General features: G+C 41.1%; 3 non-coding genes across 3 annotated transcripts; all 3 read right to left on the bottom strand.

Annotated features, from left to right (window-relative positions):
- Nucleotides 1-1,444: 1,444 nt before the first annotated feature.
- trnan-guu (transfer RNA asparagine (anticodon GUU)) lies at nt 1,445-1,518 on the bottom strand. The gene has a single exon. It is a non-coding gene; the product is annotated as a tRNA-Asn (tRNA).
- Nucleotides 1,519-4,957: 3,439 nt separating this feature from the next.
- Nucleotides 4,958-5,031, bottom strand: trnan-guu (transfer RNA asparagine (anticodon GUU)). The gene has a single exon. It is a non-coding gene; the product is annotated as a tRNA-Asn (tRNA).
- A 1,101-nt stretch (nt 5,032-6,132) lies between these two features.
- Nucleotides 6,133-6,206, bottom strand: trnan-guu (transfer RNA asparagine (anticodon GUU)). The gene has a single exon. It is a non-coding gene; the product is annotated as a tRNA-Asn (tRNA).
- Between the last annotated feature and the right edge of the window lie 6,298 nt (nt 6,207-12,504).

Genomic DNA, 12,504 nt, shown 5'->3' with positions numbered 1-12,504 from the left:
ACTTGTGGTTATACTGACCCTCAGCAGGCCAAAGTCTCATGGAAGCTCACGCCAAGTCACGAAGGGTCAGTTCACATCTCCACAATCTGAAAAATGTCATCCCTGGGTGGTGTCAAAGCACCAACCTTTAGATTGACAGTCAAACACACTAACTGATTGCACGAGAGAGGCTTGTGTTGGCATTGACCCTCAGCACGGCAATTTAACAGGAATCTCATAACAGGTACAGGACGTCACATCGACATCATGGAGCACAACAAACTGAAAACTGTCGTCCCTGGGTGGGCTTGAACCACCAACCTTTAGATTAACAGTCTAACGCGCTAACCAATTGCACCACAGAGACTTGTGGTGTATTTAATCCTGACGCTAGATCTCTGGCCATTCGTGCTCTCATCCAACTGAACATGGAGTTTACGAAACAACAACACTTTGTTCCAATGGTTGTGTTAACGTGCATCGAAAGTGCAGCAACATTTTCAAGGAAGTAGCCCTGTAGTTTTCTAATGTTTGTTAGCTGTTTGAATGGCCTTAAAAGGGCAAAGATGTAGCGCAATGTTCGTCAGCGCAACATTATATTAAAAGGCATCTGGCAGGAGTAAATTCAGCCACAATCACAAATATATTATGATAAATATATATTTTAAACAACTGCATTTTCACAAATGTAATATATAATCGCCAAGCCCATTCAAAAATAATTAGGGGACTGACTCCGGAAGAATGATGAAGTGGCTAGTCACTTTCATGGCGTATAGGCATACATTTACACACAAACACACTGGACCAACATTGTCCTTCTCGCGAGATAAATATAAATAATATGTTTTTTCATACCAGATTGACATCATTTACGTTGTCATACTAGCCAGATTAATAAGAATAAATGATATGTTCCTTGGAGAACACAGAATGATCAAGCTATTGAGTAACAGAAGATCAGAGACCATTGACAGCCATTTTACCAGTAGGTATAGTAACTTGTCATCTTTCATGTTCAACAACACACCAATCACATGTTACAACAGGAAACACAGCAGGTCAAAAGCAAGCTTACTGTAAGGCCAGGAAGGTCTTCCATATCACTAGAAATAGAAATACAGCATCCCTGGGTGGGCTCAAATCACCAACTTTTAAATGAACAGTCTAACGCGCCAACAAATTGCACCACAGAGACTTGTGGTTATACTGACCCTCAGCAGGCCAAAGTCTCATGGAAGCTCACGCCAAGTCAGGCGTCAGTTCACATCTCCACAATCTGAAAAATGTCATCCCTGGGTGGTGTCAAAGCACCAACCTTTAGACTGACAGTCAAACACACTAACTGATTGCACGAGAGAGGCTTGTGTTGGCATTGACCCTCAGCACGGCAATTTAACAGGAATCTCATAACAGGTACAGGACGTCACATCGACATCATGGAGCACAACAAACTGAAAACTGTCGTCCCTGGGTGGGCTTGAACCACCAACCTTTAGATTAACAGTCTAACGCGCTAACCAATTGCGCCACAGAGACTTGTGGTGTATTTAATCCTGACGCTAGATCGCTGGCCATTCGTGCTCTCATCCAACTGAACATGGAGTTTACGAAACAACAACACTTTGTTCCAATGGTTGTGTTAACGTGCATCGAAAGTGCAGCAACATTTTCAAGGAAGTAGCCCTGTAGTTTTCTAATGTTTGTTAGCTGTTTGAATGGCCTTAAAAGGGCAAAGATGTAGCGCAATGTTCGTCAGCGCAACATTATATTAAAAGGCATCTGGCAGGAGTAAATTCAGCCACAATCACAAATATATTATGATAAATATATATTTTAAACAACTGCATTTTCACAAATGTAATATATAATCGCCAAGCCCATTCAAAAATAATTAGGGGACTGACTCCGGAAGAATGATGAAGTGGCTAGTCACTTTCATGGCGTATAGGCATACATTTACACACAAACACACTGGACCAACATTGTCCTTCTCGCGAGATAAATATAAATAATATGTTTTTTCATACCAGATTGACATCATTTACGTTGTCATACTAGCCAGATTAATAAGAATAAATGATATGTTCCTTGGAGAACACAGAATGATCAAGCTATTGAGTAACAGAAGATCAGAGACCATTGACAGCCATTTTACCAGTAGGTATAGTAACTTGTCATCTTTCATGTTCAACAACACACCAATCACATGTTACAACAGGAAACACAGCAGGTCAAAAGCAAGCTTACTGTAAGGCCAGGAAGGTCTTCCATATCACTAGAAATAGAAAGACAGCATCCCTGGGTGGGCTCAAATCACCAACTTTTAAATGAACAGTCTAACGCGCCAACAAATTGCACCACAGAGACTTGTGGTTATACTGACCCTCAGCAGGCCAAAGTCTCATGGAAGCTCACGCCAAGTCACGAAGGGTCAGTTCACATCTCCACAATCTGAAAAATGTCATCCCTGGGTGGTGTCAAAGCACCAACCTTTAGATTGACAGTCAAACACACTAACTGATTGCACGAGAGAGGCTTGTGTTGGCATTGACCCTCAGCACGGCCATTTAACAGGAATCTCATAACAGGTACAGGACGTCACATCGACATCATGGAGCACAACAAACTGAAAACTGTCGTCCCTGGGTGGGCTTGAACCACCAACCTTTAGATTAACAGTCTAACGCGCTAACCAATTGCGCCACAGATACTTGTGGTGTATTTAATCCTGACGCTAGATCGCTGGCCATTCGTGCTCTCATCCAACTGAACATGGAGTTTACGAAACAACAACACTTTGTTCCAATGGTTGTGTTAACGTGCATCGAAAGTGCAGCAACATTTTCAAGGAAGTAGCCCTGTAGTTTTCTAATGTTTGTTAGCTTTTTGAATGGCCTTAAAAGGGCAAAGATGTAGCGCAATGTTCGTCAGCGCAACATTATATTAAAAGGCATCTGGCAGGAGTAAATTCAGCCACAATCACAAATATATTATGATAAATATATATTTTAAACAACTGCATTTTCACAAATGTAATATATAATCGCCAAGCCCATTCAAAAATAATTAGGGGACTGACTCCGGAAGAATGATGAAGTGGCTAGTCACTTTCATGGCGTATAGGCATACATTTACACACAAACACACTGGACCAACATTGTCCTTCTCGCGAGATAAATATAAATAATATGTTTTTTCATACCAGATTGACATCATTTACGTTGTCATACTAGCCAGATTAATAAGAATAAATGATATGTTCCTTGGAGAACACAGAATGATCAAGCTATTGAGTAACAGAAGATCAGAGACCATTGACAGCCATTTTACCAGTAACTTGTCATCTTTCATGTTCAACAACACACCAATCACATGTTACAACAGGAAACACAGCAGGTCAAAAGCAAGCTTACTGTAAGGCCAGGAAGGTCTTCCATATCACTAGAAATAGAAAGACAGCATCCCTGGGTGGGCTCAAATCACCAACTTTTAAATGAACAGTCTAACGCGCCAACAAATTGCACCACAGAGACTTGTGGTTATACTGACCCTCAGCAGGCCAAAGTCTCATGGAAGCTCACGCCAAGTCACGAAGGGTCAGTTCACATCTCCACAATCTGAAAAATGTCATCCCTGGGTGGTGTCAAAGCACCAACCTTTAGATTGACAGTCAAACACACTAACTGATTGCACGAGAGAGGCTTGTGTTGGCATTGACCCTCAGCACGGCAATTTAACAGGAATCTCATAACAGGTACAGGACGTCACATCGACATCATGGAGCACAACAAACTGAAAACTGTCATCCCTGGGTGGGCTTGAACCACCAACCTTTAGATTAACAGTCTAACGCGCTAACCAATTGCACCACAGAGACTTGTGGTGTATTTAATCCTGACGCTAGATCTCTGGCCATTCGTGCTCTCATCCAACTGAACATGGAGTTTACGAAACAACAACACTTTGTTCCAATGGTTGTGTTAACGTGCATCGAAAGTGCAGCAACATTTTCAAGGAAGTAGCCCTGTAGTTTTCTAATGTTTGTTAGCTGTTTGAATGGCCTTAAAAGGGCAAAGATGTAGCGCAATGTTCGTCAGCGCAACATTATATTAAAAGGCATCTGGCAGGAGTAAATTCAGCCACAATCACAAATATATTATGATAAATATATATTTTAAACAACTGCATTTTCACAAATGTAATATATAATCGCCAAGCCCATTCAAAAATAATTAGGGGACTGACTCCGGAAGAATGATGAAGTGGCTAGTCACTTTCATGGCGTATAGGCATACATTTACACACAAACACACTGGACCAACATTGTCCTTCTCGCGAGATAAATATAAATAATATGTTTTTTCATACCAGATTGACATCATTTACGTTGTCATACTAGCCAGATTAATAAGAATAAATGATATGTTCCTTGGAGAACACAGAATGATCAAGCTATTGAGTAACAGAAGATCAGAGACCATTGACAGCCATTTTACCAGTAGGTATAGTAACTTGTCATCTTTCATGTTCAACAACACACCAATCACATGTTACAACAGGAAACACAGCAGGTCAAAAGCAAGCTTACTGTAAGGCCAGGAAGGTCTTCCATATCACTAGAAATAGAAATACAGCATCCCTGGGTGGGCTCAAATCACCAACTTTTAAATGAACAGTCTAACGCGCCAACAAATTGCACCACAGAGACTTGTGGTTATACTGACCCTCAGCAGGCCAAAGTCTCATGGAAGCTCACGCCAAGTCAGGCGTCAGTTCACATCTCCACAATCTGAAAAATGTCATCCCTGGGTGGTGTCAAAGCACCAACCTTTAGACTGACAGTCAAACACACTAACTGATTGCACGAGAGAGGCTTGTGTTGGCATTGACCCTCAGCACGGCAATTTAACAGGAATCTCATAACAGGTACAGGACGTCACATCGACATCATGGAGCACAACAAACTGAAAACTGTCGTCCCTGGGTGGGCTTGAACCACCAACCTTTAGATTAACAGTCTAACGCGCTAACCAATTGCGCCACAGAGACTTGTGGTGTATTTAATCCTGACGCTAGATCGCTGGCCATTCGTGCTCTCATCCAACTGAACATGGAGTTTACGAAACAACAACACTTTGTTCCAATGGTTGTGTTAACGTGCATCGAAAGTGCAGCAACATTTTCAAGGAAGTAGCCCTGTAGTTTTCTAATGTTTGTTAGCTTTTTGAATGGCCTTAAAAGGGCAAAGATGTAGCGCAATGTTCGTCAGCGCAACATTATATTAAAAGGCATCTGGCAGGAGTAAATTCAGCCACAATCACAAATATATTATGATAAATATATATTTTAAACAACTGCATTTTCACAAATGTAATATATAATCGCCAAGCCCATTCAAAAATAATTAGGGGACTGACTCCGGAAGAATGATGAAGTGGCTAGTCACTTTCATGGCGTATAGGCATACATTTACACACAAACACACTGGACCAACATTGTCCTTCTCGCGAGATAAATATAAATAATATGTTTTTTCATACCAGATTGACATCATTTACGTTGTCATACTAGCCAGATTAATAAGAATAAATGATATGTTCCTTGGAGAACACAGAATGATCAAGCTATTGAGTAACAGAAGATCAGAGACCATTGACAGCCATTTTACCAGTAGGTATAGTAACTTGTCATCTTTCATGTTCAACAACACACCAATCACATGTTACAACAGGAAACACAGCAGGTCAAAAGCAAGCTTACTGTAAGGCCAGGAAGGTCTTCCATATCACTAGAAATAGAAAGACAGCATCCCTGGGTGGGCTCAAATCACCAACTTTTAAATGAACAGTCTAACGCGCCAACAAATTGCACCACAGAGACTTGTGGTTATACTGACCCTCAGCAGGCCAAAGTCTCATGGAAGCTCACGCCAAGTCACGAAGGGTCAGTTCACATCTCCACAATCTGAAAAATGTCATCCCTGGGTGGTGTCAAAGCACCAACCTTTAGATTGACAGTCAAACACACTAACTGATTGCACGAGAGAGGCTTGTGTTGGCATTGACCCTCAGCACGGCAATTTAACAGGAATCTCATAACAGGTACAGGACGTCACATCGACATCATGGAGCACAACAAACTGAAAACTGTCGTCCCTGGGTGGGCTTGAACCACCAACCTTTAGATTAACAGTCTAACGCGCTGACCAATTGCGCCACAGAGACTTGTGGTGTATTTAATCCTGACGCTAGATCGCTGGCCATTCGTGCTCTCATCCAACTGAACATGGAGTTTACGAAACAACAACACTTTGTTCCAATGGTTGTGTTAACGTGCATCGAAAGTGCAGCAACATTTTCAAGGAAGTAGCCCTGTAGTTTTCTAATGTTTGTTAGCTGTTTGAATGGCCTTAAAAGGGCAAAGATGTAGCGCAATGTTCGTCAGCGCAACATTATATTAAAAGGCATCTGGCAGGAGTAAATTCAGCCACAATCACAAATATATTATGATAAATATATATTTTAAACAACTGCATTTTCACAAATGTAATATATAATCGCCAAGCCCATTCAAAAATAATTAGGGGACTGACTCCGGAAGAATGATGAAGTGGCTAGTCACTTTCATGGCGTATAGGCATACATTTACACACAAACACACTGGACCAACATTGTCCTTCTCGCGAGATAAATATAAATAATATGTTTTTTCATACCAGATTGACATCATTTACGTTGTCATACTAGCCAGATTAATAAGAATAAATGATATGTTCCTTGGAGAACACAGAATGATCAAGCTATTGAGTAACAGAAGATCAGAGACCATTGACAGCCATTTTACCAGTAGGTATAGTAACTTGTCATCTTTCATGTTCAACAACACACCAATCACATGTTACAACAGGAAACACAGCAGGTCAAAAGCAAGCTTACTGTAAGGCCAGGAAGGTCTTCCATATCACTAGAAATAGAAATACAGCATCCCTGGGTGGGCTCAAATCACCAACTTTTAAATGAACAGTCTAACGCGCCAACAAATTGCACCACAGAGACTTGTGGTTATACTGACCCTCAGCAGGCCAAAGTCTCATGGAAGCTCACGCCAAGTCAGGCGTCAGTTCACATCTCCACAATCTGAAAAATGTCATCCCTGGGTGGTGTCAAAGCACCAACCTTTAGACTGACAGTCAAACACACTAACTGATTGCACGAGAGAGGCTTGTGTTGGCATTGACCCTCAGCACGGCAATTTAACAGGAATCTCATAACAGGTACAGGACGTCACATCGACATCATGGAGCACAACAAACTGAAAACTGTCGTCCCTGGGTGGGCTTGAACCACCAACCTTTAGATTAACAGTCTAACGCGCTAACCAATTGCGCCACAGAGACTTGTGGTGTATTTAATCCTGACGCTAGATCGCTGGCCATTCGTGCTCTCATCCAACTGAACATGGAGTTTACGAAACAACAACACTTTGTTCCAATGGTTGTGTTAACGTGCATCAAAAGTGCAGCAACATTTTCAAGGAAGTAGCCCTGTAGTTTTCTAATGTTTGTTAGCTTTTTGAATGGCCTTAAAAGGGCAAAGATGTAGCGCAATGTTCGTCAGCGCAACATTATATTAAAAGGCATCTGGCAGGAGTAAATTCAGCCACAATCACAAATATATTATGATAAATATATATTTTAAACAACTGCATTTTCACAAATGTAATATATAATCGCCAAGCCCATTCAAAAATAATTAGGGGACTGACTCCGGAAGAATGATGAAGTGGCTAGTCACTTTTATGGCGTATAGGCATACATTTACACACAAACACACTGGACCAACATTGTCCTTCTCGCGAGATAAATATAAATAATATGTTTTTTCATACCAGATTGACATCATTTACGTTGTCATACTAGCCAGATTAATAAGAATAAATGATATGTTCCTTGGAGAACACAGAATGATCAAGCTATTGAGTAACAGAAGATCAGAGACCATTGACAGCCATTTTACCAGTAGGTATAGTAACTTGTCATCTTTCATGTTCAACAACACACCAATCACATGTTACAACAGGAAACACAGCAGGTCAAAAGCAAGCTTACTGTAAGGCCAGGAAGGTCTTCCATATCACTAGAAATAGAAAGACAGCATCCCTGGGTGGGCTCAAATCACCAACTTTTAAATGAACAGTCTAACGCGCCAACAAATTGCACCACAGAGACTTGTGGTTATACTGACCCTCAGCAGGCCAAAGTCTCATGGAAGCTCACGCCAAGTCAGACGTCAGTTCACATCTCCACAATCTGAAAAATGTCATTCCTGGGTGGTGTCAAAGCACCAACCTTTAGACTGACAGTCAAACACACTAACTGATTGCACGAGAGAGGCTTGTGTTGGCATTGACCCTCAGCACGGCAATTTAACAGGAATCTCATAACAGGTACAGGACGTCACATCGACATCATGGAGCACAACAAACTGAAAACTGTCGTCCCTGGGTGGGCTTGAACCACCAACCTTTAGATTAACAGTCTAACGCGCTAACCAATTGCGCCACAGAGAGTTGTGGTGTATTTAATCCTGACGCTAGATCGCTGGCCATTCGTGCTCTCATCCAACTGAACATGGAGTTTACGAAACAACAACACTTTGTTCCAATGGTTGTGTTAACGTGCATCGAAAGTGCAGCAACATTTTCAAGGAAGTAGCCCTGTAGTTTTCTAATGTTTGTTAGCTTTTTGAATGGCCTTAAAAGGGCAAAGATGTAGCGCAATGTTCGTCAGCGCAACATTTTATTAAAAGGCATCTGGCAGGAGTAAATTCAGCCACAATCACAAATATATTATGATAAATATATATTTTAAACAACTGCATTTTCACAAATGTAATATATAATCGCCAAGCCCATTCAAAAATAATTAGGGGACTGACTCCGGAAGAATGATGAAGTGGCTAGTCACTTTCATGGCGTATAGGCATACATTTACACACAAACACACTGGACCAACATTGTCCTTCTCGCGAGATAAATATAAATAATATGTTTTTTCATACCAGATTGACATCATTTACGTTGTCATACTAGCCAGATTAATAAGAATAAATGATATGTTCCTTGGAGAACACAGAATGATCAAGCTATTGAGTAACAGAAGATCAGAGACCATTGACAGCCATTTTACCAGTAGGTATAGTAACTTGTCATCTTTCATGTTCAACAACACACCAATCACATGTTACAACAGGAAACACAGCAGGTCAAAAGCAAGCTTACTGTAAGGCCAGGAAGGTCTTCCATATCACTAGAAATAGAAAGACAGCATCCCTGGGTGGGCTCAAATCACCAACTTTTAAATGAACAGTCTAACGCGCCAACAAATTGCACCACAGAGACTTGTGGTTATACTGACCCTCAGCAGGCCAAAGTCTCATGGAAGCTCACGCCAAGTCACGAAGGGTCAGTTCACATCTCCACAATCTGAAAAATGTCATCCCTGGGTGGTGTCAAAGCACCAACCTTTAGATTGACAGTCAAACACACTAACTGATTGCACGAGAGAGGCTTGTGTTGGCATTGACCCTCAGCACGGCAATTTAACAGGAATCTCATAACAGGTACAGGACGTCACATCGACATCATGGAGCACAACAAACTGAAAACTGTCGTCCCTGGGTAGGCTCAAACCACCAACCTTTAGATTAACAGCCTAACACGTTAACCAATTGCGCCACAGAGACTTGTGATGTATTTAATACTGACGCTAGATCGCTGGCCATTTGTACTCTCATCCAACTGAACATGGAGTTTACGAAACAACAACACTTTGTTCCAATGGTTGTGTTAACGTGCATCGAAAGTGCAGCAACATTTTCAAGGAAGTAGCCCTGTAGTCTTCTAATGTTTGTTAGCTGTTTGAATGGCCTTAAAAGGGCAAAGATGTAGCGCAATGTTCGTCAGCGCAACATTATATTAAAAGGCATCTGGCAGGAGTAAATTCAGCCACAATCACAAATATATTATGATAAATATATATTTTAAACAACTGCATTTTCACAAATGTAATATTTAATCGCCAAGCCCATTCAAAAATAATTAGGGGACTGACTCCGGAAGAATGATGAAGTGGCTAGTCACTTTCAAGGCGTATAGGCATACATTTACACACAAACACACTGGACCAACATTGTCCTTCTCGCGAGATAAATATAAATAATACGTTTTTTCATACCAGATTGACATCATTTACATTGTCATACTAGCCAGATGAATAAGAATAAATTATATGTTCCTTGGAGAACACAGAATGATCAAGCTATTGAATAACAGAAGATCAGAGACCATTGACAGCCATTTTACCAGTAGGTATAGTAACTTGTCATCTTTCACGTTCAACAACACACCAATCACATGTTACAACAGGAAACACAGCAGGTCAAAAGCAAGCTTACTGTAAGGCCAGGAAGGTCTTCCATATCACTAGAAATAGAAAGACAGCATCCCTGGGTGGGCTCAAATCACCAACTTTTAAATGAACAGTCTAACAAATTGCACCACAGAGACTTGTGGTTATACTGACCCTCAGCAGGCCAAAGTCTCATGGAAGCTCACGCCAAGTCACGAAGGGTCAGTTCACATCTCCACAATCTGAAAAATGTCATCCCTGGGTGGTGTCAAAGCACCAACCTTTAGATTGACAGTCAAACACACTAACTGATTGCACGAGAGAGGCTTGTGTTGGCATTGACCCTCAGCACGGCAATTTAACAGGAATCTCATAACAGGTACAGGACGTCACATCGACATCATGGAGCACAACAAACTGAAAACTGTCGTCCCTGGGTAGGCTCAAACCACCAACCTTTAGATTAACAGCCTAACGCGCTAACCAATTGCGCCACAGAGACTTGTGATGTATTTAATACTGACGCTAGATCGCTGGCCATTTGTACTCTCATCCAACTGAACATGGAGTTTACGAAACAACAACACTTTGTTCCAATGGTTGTGTTAACGTGCATCGAAAGTGCAGCAACATTTTCAAGGAAGTAGCCCTGTAGTTTTCTAATGTTTGTTAGCTGTTTGAATGGCCTTAAAAGGGCAAAGATGTAGCGCAATGTTCGTCAGCGCAACATTATATTAAAAGGCATCTGGCAGGAGTAAATTCAGCCACAATCCCAAATATATTATGATAAATATATATTTTAAACAACTGCATTTTCACAAATGTAATACATAATCGCCAAGCTCATTCAAAAATAATTAGGGGACTGACTCCGGAAGAATGATGAAATGGCTAGTCACTTTCATGGCGTATAGGCATACATTTACACACAAACACACTGGACCAACATTGTCCTTCTCGCGAGATAAATATAAATAATACGTTTTTTCATACCAGATTGACATCATTTACGTTGTCATACTAGCCAGATGAATAAGAATAAATGATATGTTCCTTGGAGAACACAGAATGATCAAGCTATTGAGTAACAGAAGATCAGAGACCATTGACAGCCATTTTACCAGTAGGTATAGTAAGTTGTCATCTTTCATGTTCAACAACACACCAATCACATGTTACAACAGGAAACACAGCAGGTCAAAAGCAAGCTTACTGTAAGGCCAGGAAGGTCTTCCATATCACTAGAAATAGAAAGACAGCATCCCTGGGTGGGCTCAAATCACCAACTTTTAAATGAACAGTCTAACGCGCCAACAAATTGCACCACAGAGACTTGTGGTTATACTGACCCTCAGCAGGCCAAAGTCTCATGGAAGCTCACGCCAAGTGAGGAAGGGGGACTTCACAATCTGAAAAATGTCATCCCTGGGTGGTGTCAAAGCACCAACCTTTAGATTGACAGTCAAACACACTAACTGATTGCACGAGAGAGGCTTGTGTTGGCATTGACCCTCAGCACGGCAATTTAACAGGAATCTCATAACAGGTACAGGACGTCACATCGACATCATGGAGCACAACAAACTGAAAACTGTCGTCCCTGGGTAGGCTCAAACCACCAACCTTTAGATTAACAGCCTAACGCGCTAACCAATTGCGCCACAGAGACTTGTGATGTATTTAATACTGACGCTAGATCGCTGGCCATTTGTACTCTCATCCAACTGAACATGGAGTTTACGAAACAACAACACTTTGTTCCAATGGTTGTGTTAACGTGCATCGAAAGTGCAGCAACATTTTCAAGGAAGTAGCCCTGTAGTCTTCTAATGTTTGTTAGCTGTTTGAATGGCCTTAAAAGGGCAAAGATGTAGCGCAATGTTCGTCAGCGCAACATTATATTAAAAGGCATCTGGCAGGAGTAAATTCAGCCACAATCACAAATATATTATGATAAATATATATTTTAAACAACTGCATTTTCACAAATGTAATATTTAATCGCCAAGCCCATTCAAAAATAATTAGGGGACTGACTCCGGAAGAATGATGAAGTGGCTAGTCACTTTCAAGGCGTATAGGCATACATTTACACACAAACACACTGGACCAAC

This window comes from Oncorhynchus mykiss, chromosome 21 (genome assembly GCF_057628025.1).
Source record: "Oncorhynchus mykiss isolate SJ-2025 chromosome 21, ASM5762802v1, whole genome shotgun sequence".
Lineage (NCBI taxonomy): Eukaryota > Metazoa > Chordata > Actinopteri > Salmoniformes > Salmonidae > Oncorhynchus > Oncorhynchus mykiss.
Note: the sequence above shows the minus strand (reverse complement) of the source record. Positions and strands in the feature narration are given on the sequence as shown.